Source organism: Bubalus kerabau, chromosome 6, assembly GCF_029407905.1.
Source record: "Bubalus kerabau isolate K-KA32 ecotype Philippines breed swamp buffalo chromosome 6, PCC_UOA_SB_1v2, whole genome shotgun sequence".
NCBI lineage: Eukaryota > Metazoa > Chordata > Mammalia > Artiodactyla > Bovidae > Bubalus > Bubalus kerabau.
In genome coordinates, this window is record NC_073629.1 from 50,918,340 (window position 1) to 50,930,226 (window position 11,887).

Below are 11,887 nucleotides of genomic sequence, written 5' to 3' on the forward strand. Positions count from 1 at the left end.
TAGGTTTGGGACCATCAAATTCAGAAAAAAATTTTGTTAGTCTACATTATCATAAAATACTATAGGAACATTTTGGCTAACAAACACCCAGAGGTGTTTTACACACACACATATAATCACACACACAAATATATATTAGCAGCATGGCAGCTTATAAGGCTGTTGATCTTTGTCATAATCAAAATACATTGGGTACTAAATTATTTTTGTATACAAAATTTAATTTTTATGGACCCATGACCAGATAATTTGCGAGCAGTTCAAACACATCATTTTATCTCTAAAAAAGGTAAAACATAACTTTTAGCATCTTGAAAGCAAAGTCTCTTTCGTATAAGAGCAATCTATTATTAATATATTCCAGATATTACCCCCAAATCATGTTTTGCATCATTAAGTGATAAAATTCTGTCAAACCAATTATATCTTTTTGCTGCTTGACCTACTTTGGGAATTCATCACCAGGTAGTTTCTGTAAAACAGAAACTACATATTTTTTGAGGTAATCAACACTAAGAAGGAATCAAGGGAATAATATTCTAAATTTCTCTATATATTTTTACAATGGAGCCAATCTACTGGTTAAACTTGAAGGGGCTCAAATTACACAAGCTTATTAGCAATTTAAAAAATTATTATACAGTCTTCCTATTATGAAAAGTAATTGTCATTTAATGCATTGTATCCTCCGGCATATATTTGAACTCTACTCCATGATAAGTCATTGAACTGTTGCATTTTCTTTTGCATATTTTTATCATGTATTAATTAAAATGTAAGTCCCTTTTATAATTCTTTATGTTATAAACATTTTGCTAATGCTCTTTCAGTTTCAAATTTTCCAGGTGTAAAAGGCATACAGATGGCTAACAGGTACATGAAAAGGTGCTCAACATCATTAATCATCAGAGAAATGCAAATTAAAACCACAGTGAAATATCATTTCACATCTGTCAGAATGGCTATCATCAAAAAGAACACAAATAACAAATGTTTATGAGGATGTGAAGATAGGGGACCCCTCACACACTGTTAGTGGGAATGTAAATTGCTGCAGCCACTGTGGAAAACAGTGTGGAAGTTTCTCAAAAAAACTAAAAATAGAACTACCATATGACCCAACAACTCCACTCCTGGGTAAATAATCCAAAAACAAAAAAAAAACGCACAAATTTGAAAAGACACACGCACCCCAAGGTTCCTAGCAGATATATATATAGATAGATAGATATAGATAGATATGGCCGGGGGGGTTCCTTGGTGGCTCAGCAGTAAAGAATCCTTCTGCCGATTCAGGAGACACGAGTTCAACCCCTGGGTCAGGAAGATCCCCTGGAGGAGGGCATGACAAGCCACTCCAGCATTCTTGCCTGGAAAATCCCATGGACAGAGAAGCCTGGCAGACTTCAGTCCGTGGTGTCGCAGAGAATCAAGACTCGACTGAAGCGACTGAGCACATACACACAAAAATATATGTGTGTGTATCACAATACACATTCCAATCCCAAAGAAAGGCAATGCCAAAGAATGCTCAAACTACCACACAATTGTACTCATCTCACACGCTAGTAAAGTAATGCTCAAAATTCTCCAAGCTAGGCTTCAGCAATATGTGAACCCTGAACTTCCTGATGTTCAAGCTGGTTTTAGAAAAGGCAGAGGAACCAGAGATCAAATTGCCAACATCCACTGGATCATGGAAAAAGCAAGAGAGTTCCAGAAAAACATCTACTTCTGCTTTATGGACTATGCCAAAGCCTTTGACTGTATGGATCACAATAAACTGTGGAAAATTCTGAAAGAGATGGGAATACCAGACCACCTGACCTGCCTCTTGAGAAATTTGTATGCAGGTCAGGAGGCAACAGTTAGAACTGGACATGGAACAACAGGCTGGTTCCAAATAGGAAAAGGAGTACGTGAAGGCTATATATTGTCACCCTGTTTATTTAACTTCTATTCAGAGTACATCATGAGAAATGCTGGACTGGAAGAAACACAAGCTGGAATCAAGGTTGCCGGGAGAAATCTCAATAACCTCAAATATGCAGATGACACCACCCTAATGGCAGAAAGTGAAGAGGAACTAAAAAGCCTCTTGATGAAAGTGAAAGTGGAGAGTGAAAAAGTTGGCTTAAAGCTCAACATTCAGAAAACGAAGATCATGGCATCTGGTCCCATCACTTCATGGGAAATAGATGGGGAAACAGTGGAAACAGTGTCAGACTTTATTTTGGGGGGCTCCAAAATCACTGCAGATGGTGACTGCAGCCATGAAATTAAAAGACACTTAATCCTTGGAAGGAAAGTTATGACCAACCTAGATAGCGTATTCAAAAGCAGAGACATTACTTTGCCAACAAAGGTCCGTCTAGTCAAGGCTATGGTTTTTCCTGTGGTCATGTATGGATGTGAGAGTTGGACTGTGAAGAAGGCTGAGTGCCGAAGAACTGATGCTTTGAACTGTGGTGTTGGAGAAGACTCTTGCAAGTCCCTTGGACTGCAAGAAGATCCAGCCAGTCCATTCTAAAGGAGATCAGCCCTGGGATTTCTTTGGAAGGAATGATGCTGAAGCTGAAACTCCAGTACTTTGGCCACATCATGTGAAGAGTTGACTCATTGGAAAAGACTCTGATGCTGGGAGGGATTGGGGGCAAGAGGAGAAGGGGATGACAGAGGATGAGATGGCTGGATGGCATCACTGACTCGATGGACGTGAGTCTGAGTGAACTCCGGGAGTTGGTGTGCTGCGATTCATGGGGTCGCAGAGTCGGACACGACTGAATGACTGAACTGAAAGCATCACACATCAACTACACCTCAATTAAAAAATTCCCAACATGAATTTCCTTATTAAGTCAGATTGTGAAACATAGTTATTCACTGCTACATTCTGAAATATACAACAATTTACTAGTCCAAATGTATCAACCTCCAAACATAAATCAATCACTTGTCAAACTTAAATTTTTGCAAAAGTTTATTCCACAAATTGATGTAAAGTTAGTAAAAGTCTTATAAACTTTTTTGAAAAAAGTTTCCAAAGATAAAATTAAACTTTAGATCAGTTTAATATTTGGAGCATAAAAAAGTTTTCAATGCATGCATGCATGAATGTCCAATCCATAAACGATTACAAATCATACAGAGGCTCCACCACTGAAAGCAAACAATCTCTAGCATTGTTGTTCAGTTGCTCAGTCATGTCTGACTCTGCAACCCCATGAACTGCAGCACGCCCCGCTTCCCTGTCCATCACCATCTCCCAGAGCTTAGTCAAACTCATGTCAGTTGAGGCAGTGATGCCATCCAACCATCTCATCCTCTTGTCATCCCCTTTGCCTCCTGCCTTCAATCTTTCCCAGCATCAGGGTCTTTCCAATGAGTCAGTTCTTTGCTCAGGTGGCCAAAGTATTGGAGCTTCAGCAACAGTTCTTCCAATGAATATTCAGGATTGATTTCCTTTAGGATTGGATGGTTTGATCTCCTTGCAGTCCAAAAGACTCTCAAGAGTCTTCTTCAACACCACAGTTCAAGAGCATCAATTCTTTGGCACTCAGCCTTCTTTATGGTCCAACTCTCACATCCATATATGGATATATATCTCTAGCATGAACAGTAGCAATTCCTTTCTTGCCATTCAAATATATTAACACTATGTCTTAAAACTAAAAATATAGAGGCACTGTCCAGAAATAGAATTATCACCTACATAGGATGGCCAGAACAATCAAGCTAAAACTACCATTAGGAAGAATATCAAAGCAATGTACTTGACACCTGTGTTTTAATGCTTCAAATGTAGCAACACATCAGAAATTCGATCATACTAGAATACTGATTCACACAGCCAAATGAATAATGGTACTGGCTAGTTAACAGTAATCACTACTTTTCTACACTAACAGTTTTCCTAAACAAAAATTGGAAGAAATTCAAATGTCAAGAGCATAGTTTAAGGTGAAGAGAAAGAAAGAAAACCACCAATTATTTTGTCTTTGGGTATTCTGCTCTCCATTATTGAATCCAGTTAAATCATTTTATATAAATGCTTTAATGAAACTTGGCAAAAAGTAAAAGAAATTTCTATATAAATCATATGGAATGGATTTGCTTAAAGAGGTAACTCATTTCCAGTTTTCTATGGTGACTGGTTCTTTCTTACTGGTCATTATAGAACTGTGTAACTCTGCGTGCTGCAGTCCCTGGGGTCTCAGAGTCAGACACCACTTATCGACTGAACAAAAAGCATTTAGGTATTCATTTCAGTTAAATTCTCCTTAGAGTTGGGAGACCTGATAGAACAAAAGTAACAGATTTCTTCAGGCGTTTATTAAACCTTTGCAAGCCCATTCAAAATTTCCACTAATTAAATGTTTAAAGTATTCCCTTTTTGCTGTTATTGTAGGATTCTTTTGGGAGGGGGCCGGTCGACAAAATTTCAAGATATACACATCAGTTAACAAAAAGAACACTTAGTTCTCTATTTTCTTTTTATAAAATCCAATCAGATGTATCATATGCACTAATAGAAATAAAACCAGCTTTTATATGCTCATAAGGGACACTTGTTAAGTTCTCAGGAATTTTGCAAACAGGTTGTTTAAAATGTTAGATTAGCATCTGTCATGGTGAGAGTGTTTATGCCACGGAAATTGGCAAATATTATAAATCAGGGTTTTTTTTCCCTTGGAGAACTAATTACTAAACCTCAGCACACCACTGTTTAACGCAATGCGTATTATCAGTGAAGGAAATGAAAATAAACTATTACCTACTAAGTGGAATAATAAAATTTAATTTTATTGAGTCCAATTAAAATGTATTTGGAATACTCAGGATATAACCAGATCATAATTTTTTATTCATTTCCTATGTAACAGAATCATATCCACTATGGTAACCCTTCTTTCTGTTGTCACATATTAGGATTCTAAAACTTGTAAGTCTTTTTCATTTGATATTTATTATTATGTTATTGATACACTTTAGAAGTTATAACTCACAATTTTTCATCTTCCATTTCAGGATTTTATACTACTTATGCTTCAGTTCAGTTCAGTTCAGTTCAGTCATTCAGTCGTGTCCCACTCTTTGTGACCCCATGAATTTCAGCACGCCAGGCCTCCCTGTCCATCACCAACTCCTGGAGTTCACTCAAACTCAGGTGCATTGAGTCAGTGATGCCATCCAGCCATCTCATCCTCTGTCATCCCCTTCTCCTCCTGCCCCCAATCCCTCCCAGCATCAGAGTCTTTTTCAATGAGTCAATACTTTGCGTGAGGTGGCCAAAGTACTGGAGTTTCAGCTTCAGCATCGTTCCTTCCAAAGAACACCCAGGACTGATCTCCTTTAGTATGGACTGGCTGGATCTCCTTGCAGTCCAAGGGACTCTCAAGAGTCTTCTCCAACACCACAGTTCAAAAGCATCAATTCTTCAGCATTCAGCCTTCTTCACAGTCCAACTCTCACATCCATACATGACCACTGGAAAAACCATAGCCTTGACTAGAGGGACCTTTGTTGGCAAAGTAATGTCTCTGCTTTTCAATATGCTATCTGGGTTAGTCATAACTTTCCTTTCAAGGATTAAGTGTCTTTTAATTTCATGGCTGCAGTCACCATCTGCAGTGATTTTGGAGCCCCCCAAAATAAAGTCTGACACTGTTTCCCCATCTATTTCCCATGAAGTGATGGGACCAGATGCCATGATCTTCGTTTTCTGAATGTTGAGCTTTAAGCCAACTTTTTCACTCTCCTCTTTCACTTTCATCAAGAGGCTTTTGAGTTCCTCTTCACTTTCTCCCATAAGGGTGGTGTCATCTGCATATCTGACGTTATTGATATTTCTCCCGACAATCTTGATTCCAGCTTGTGTTTCTTCCAGCCCAGCGTTTCTCATGATGTACTCTGCATATAAGTTAAACAAGCAGGGTGACAATATACAGCCTTGACATACTCCTTTTCCTATTTGGAACCAGTCTGTTGTTCCATGTCCAGTTCTAACTGTTGCTTCCTGACCTGTATTTAGGTTTCTCAAGAGGCAGGTCAGGTGGTTTGGTATTCCCATCTCTTTCAGAATTTTCCATAGTTTATTGTGATCCACACAGTCAAAGGCTTTGGCATAGTCAATAAAGCAGACATAGATGTTTTTGTGGAACCCTCTTGCTTTTTCGATGATCCAGTGGATGTTGGCAATTTGATCTCTGGTTCCTCTGCCTTTTCTAAAAACACCTGGAGTAACAGGCAAATTTGGCCTTGGAATACGGAATGAAGCAGGGCAAACGCTAATAGAGTTTTGCCAAGAGAACGCACTGGTCATAACAAACACCCTCTTCCAACAACACAAGAGAAGACTCTATACATGGACATCACCAGATGGTCAACACTGAAATCAGATTGATTATATTCTTTGCAGCCAAAAATGGAGAAGCTCTATACAGTCAGCAAAAACGAGACTGGGAGCTGACTGTGTCTCAGATCATGAACTCCTTATTGCCAAATTCAGACTTAAACTGAAGAAAGTAGGGAAAACCACTAGACCATTCAGGTATGACCTAAATCAAATCCCTTATGATTATACAGTGGAAGTGAGAAATAGATTTAAGGGATTAGATCTGATAGAGTGCCTGATGAACTATGGATGGAGGTTTGTGACATTGTACAGGAGACAGGGATCAAGACCATCCCCATGGAAAAGAAATGCAAAAAAGCAAAATGGCTGTCTGGGGAGGCCTTACAAATAGCTGTAAAAGAAGAGAAGCAAAAAGCAAAGGAGAAAAGGAAAGATATAAGCATCTGAATGCAGAGTTCCAAAGAATAGCAAGAAGAGATAAGAAAGCCTTCCTCAGCGATCAATGCAAAGAAATAGAGGAAAACAACAGGATGGGAAAGACTAGAGATCTCTTCAAGAACATTAGAGATACCAAGGGAACATTTCATGCAAAGATGGACTCTATAAAGGACTGAAATGGTATGGACCCAACAGAAGCAGAAGATATTAAGAAGAGATGGCAAGAATACACAGAAGAATACTCTAATACAGAACACAGAAGAACTGTACAAAAATGACCTTCACGACGAAGATAATCACAATGGTGTGATCACTCACCTAGAGCCAGACATCCTGGAATGTGAAGTCAAGTGGGCCTTAGAAAGCATCACTATGAACAAAGCTAGTGGAGGTGATGGAATTCCAGTTGAGCTCTTTCAAATCCTGAAAGATGATGCTGTGAAAGTGCTGCACTCAATATGCCAGCAAATTTGGAAAACTCAGCAGTGGCCACAGGGCCGGAAAAGGTCAGTTTTCATTCCAATCCCAAAGAAAGGCAATGCCAAAGAATGCTCAAACTTATGCTTAATCAAATAATATTAAGTCAGTGCTTAATATTAAGTGCTTAATATTAAGCACTGACTTAATATTACTTCTTTTCATAATAAAGATTATTTAATTAATCAATAAAAGTTACTTCTCAGTAGACTTACAGTGGTGATCATTTCACAATGTATACAAATGCAAATCATTAGGCTGTATACCTGAAACTAACGTTGTCAGTTACACTTAAAAAAAAACACCTTTAGGCTGGTTCTCTTCATCCTTGTCCAAACCCAACTAGCTAAGATTTTAATGCTTATTTTAAATACCAAAATATCTCAGACTTTAGGTATTTTAAATTCTTTGAAAGAAAAATGATCTACTATATATAAACTCTAGAATTTTTTAATTTTAGTGACCACTTTGTTGGTCACTATAATTATAATACAGTTTTATAATATATAAATTTATATATTATAAATTTATAATACAGTTTTATCTCATTAGAAAAAACAAGTTAACACCACATATTTCAAAATAAGCCAACAACGATCCAATTTCTGGTTAAATTCCAAGGATTGGCTTTAGCCTGAAGAGGCTGGTCCTATAGTTATAATCTAGGTCATCTCTAATACAGAACAATCTATAGAGAATAGTTGAAATAGCTACCAGTAGATCAAAATGTTCTGTAGAGCTGCCATATGTAGCAAAAATACAGGACTCCCAGTTAAATTTGTTTCAGATATTGCCATTATTACATGGGACACAGTTACAGTAAAAAAAAGAATTATTTGTTGTCTATCTGAAATTCAAGGTTAACTGGACATCCTCTTTTTTATCTGGTGGCATTACTAAGTACGCAGGCTGATCCTAAACACCCTAGGTCAGGGACTCTCAACGAGATGAATTTGGACCATGGGTTTGAGGGAGTTGGTAAACACTTGAAATGGGACATAAAAAATTTTAAATAACTGCCTATAGCTTTTTCTGAGGAACAAAAGCATAGCTTTTTTCAGTGGCTCTTAATGAAGAATTTGTTTCAAAATCTCTTGGAGATTTTATTTAAAAATTTGTGCCTGACAAGGTTGAGAGCATCGGTAAGAGGATGCTATCATTTTTGTTTAAAGGGAGGAACTTTAAAAAATATGCATTTATATGCAGAGAATACCTCTGGAAAGACACACAAGAAACTGAAGGAGAGGGGAACTTCGAGACTCAGGTGAAAAGATGTTTTATTTTTCATTATTACTTTTTTGTACTATTTAATTTTACTGTTTTATCCACGTTATCTATCTAAAATTGCAAAAATAAGTGCCAAGGCGTCACACTAGGCCTACTGTCAGAATTTCTAAATTTCCAGCGGTTGAGCCATAATGTTTGTCTGTGTTTTTTTTTTAACTCCCCAATGTATTTTGATTATACATTGAAATCACACACGCACACACACACACACACACACACACACTATTCTATCAGATCAGATCAGTCGCTCAGTCGTGTCCGACTCTTTGCGACCCCATGAATTGCAGCACGCCAGGCCTCCTTGTCCATCACCAACTCCCGGAGTTCACTCAGGCTCACATCCATCGAGTCAGTGATGCCATCCAGCCATCTCATCCTCTGTCATCCCCTTCTTCTCCTGCCCCCAATCCCTCCCAGCATCAGTCTTTTCCAGTGAGTCAACTCTTCACATGATGTGGCCAAAGTACTGGAGTTTCAGCTTTAGCATCATTACTTCCAAAGAAATCCCAGGGCTGAACTCCTTTAGAATGGACTGGCTGGATATCCTTGCAGTCCAAGGGACTTGCAAGAGTCTTCTCCAACACCACAGTTCAAAAGCATCAATTCTTCAGCATTCAGCCTTCTTCACAGTCCAACTCTCACATCCATACATGACCACTGGAAAAACCATAGCCTTGACTAGACGGACCTTTGTTGGCAAAGTAATGTCTCTGCTTTTGAATACGCTATCTAGGTTGGTCATAACTTTCCTTCCAAGGAGTAAGCGTCTTTTAATTTCATGGCTGCAGGCACCATCTGCAGTGATTTTGGAGCCCCCCAGAATAAAGTCTGACACTGTTTCCACTGTTTCCCCATCTATTTTCCATGAAGTGATGGGACCGGATGCCATGATCTTCGTTTTCTGAATGTTGAGCTTTAAGCCAACTTTTTCACTCTCCACTTTCACTTTCATCAAGAGGCTTTTGAGTTCCTCTTCACTTTCTGCCATAAGGGTGGTGTCATCTGCATATCTGAGGTTATTGAGATTTCTCCCGGCAATCTTGATTCCAGCTTGTGTTTCTTCCAGTCCAGCGTTTCTCGTAATGTACTCTGAATAGAAGTTAAATAAACAGGGTGACAATATATAGCCTTGACGTACTCCTTTTCCTATTTGGAACCAGCCTGTTGTTCCATGTCTAGTTCTAACTGTTGCTTCCTGACCTGCATACAAATTTCTCAAGAGGCAGGTCAGGTGGTCTGGTGTTCCCGTCTCTTTCATAATTTTCCACAGTTTATTGTGTTCCACACAGTCAAAGGCTTTGGCATAGTCCATAAAGCAGAAATAGATGTTTTTCTGGAACTCTCTTGCTTTTTCCATGATCCAGTGGATGTTGGCAATTTGATCTCTGGTTCCTCTGCCTTTTCTAAAACCAGCTTGAACATCAGGAAGTTCACGGTTCACATATTGCTGAAGCCTGGCTTGGAGAATTTTGAGCACTACTTTACTAGTGTGTGAGATGAGTGCAATTGTGCGGTAGTTTGAGCATTCTTTGGCATTGCTTTTCTTTGGGATTGGAATGAAAACTGACCTTTTCCAGTCGTGTGGCCACTGCTGAGTTTTCCAAATTTGCTGGCATATTGAGTGCAGCACTTTCACAGCATCATCTTTCAGGATTTGAAAGAGCTCAACTGGAATTCCATCACCTCCACTAGCTTTGTTCATAGTGATGCTTTCTAAGGCCTACTTGACTTCATATTCCAGGATGTCTGGCTTTAGGTCAGTGATCACACCATCATGATTATCTGGGTTGTGAAGATCTTTTTTGTACAGTTCTTCTGTGTATTCTTGCCATTTCTTCTTAATATCTTCTGCTTCTGTTAGGTCCATACCATTTCTGTCCTTTATTGAGCCTGTCTTTGCATAAAATGTCCCCTTGGTATCTCTAATTTTCTTGAAGAGATCTCTAGTCTTTCCCATCCTGTTGTTTTCCTCTATTTCTTTGCATTGATCACTGAGGAAGGCTTTCTTATCTCTTCTTGCCATTCTTTGGAACTCTGCATTCAGATGCTTATATCTTTCCTTTTCTCCTTTGCTTTTCGCTTCTCTTCTTTTCACAGCTATTTGTAAGGCCTCCCCAGACAGCCATTTTGCTTTTTTGCATTTCTTTTCCATGGGGATGGTCTTGATCCCTGTCTCCTGTACAATGTCACGAACCTCATTCCATAGTTCATCAGGCACTCTATCTATCAGATCTTGGCCCTTAAATCTATTTCTCACTTCCACTGTATAATCATAAGGGATTTGATTTAGGTCATACCTGAATGGTCTAGTGGTTTTCCCTACTTTCTTCAATTTCAGTCTGAATTTGGCAATAAGGAGTTCATGATCTGAGACACAGTCAACTCCTGGTCTTGTTTTTGCTGACTGTACAGAGCTTCTCCATCTTTGGCTGCAAAGAATATAATCAATCTGATTTCAGTGTTGACCATCTGGTGATGTCCATGTATAGAGTCTTCTCTTGTGTTGTTGGAAGAGGGTGTTTGTTATGACCAGTGCATTTTCTTGGCAAAACTCTTATTAGTCTTTTCCCTGCTTACTCTGGAAATCATAAGCAGAATTTGTACTGTTATCCAAGGTTGATATGATGTAACCACTGAAAATTAATATGATAACCAACCACTGTGAAGAATAAATGGTCCTGTTTTCTCACTCTGTAAGCTACTTTATGATAGCATACCCCTGAGCCTCATTCCATGTTTTGGTTTGAGCGCTCCCAGTTTTCAGGCTGTTCTTTTTGGTATGTGCACAATAACCTTTTACTCATTACTACTTCAGTGATTCCTGGGTTTTCCTTTGGTTATTTCTCAACCTTTGACAACTTCCTACCCACTACACAGCAGATGTTCTTCAATATTGAAGAAACAACTTCAGTTTTCAGGATTAAATCTGCAAAGAGAAAACTGCCCCCAGGTGAGTGTGCTGGAGCACTACTTGGGTCATTCTTCTGAAACCAGCCTTAAAAAATGGTGTCACTTCTTTACCCCTGTTCTCTCTCCATTTCAGCAAAATTGGCAAACACAAATGCTGAGAAAAAAAAATAATTTTTATTCCCTTTTCTTAGCGTTCTATTTCTGGTCCACTATGCCCAGTGGAAAGGAATGCCATAAATTACATGACTGTACCACAATGTATGCAATGCATTTGACTCATTTACAAAAACAACTCTGGACCTTATTATGAACCTGTGCCCTAGAAAATAGTGTCTGGTATTCTTCTATTGACAGTAGTCCTGGGCATTCTTACAAATTCTCCTTCAGCTTTCGTATTTAATTTTCTGAGGTCATTATGGG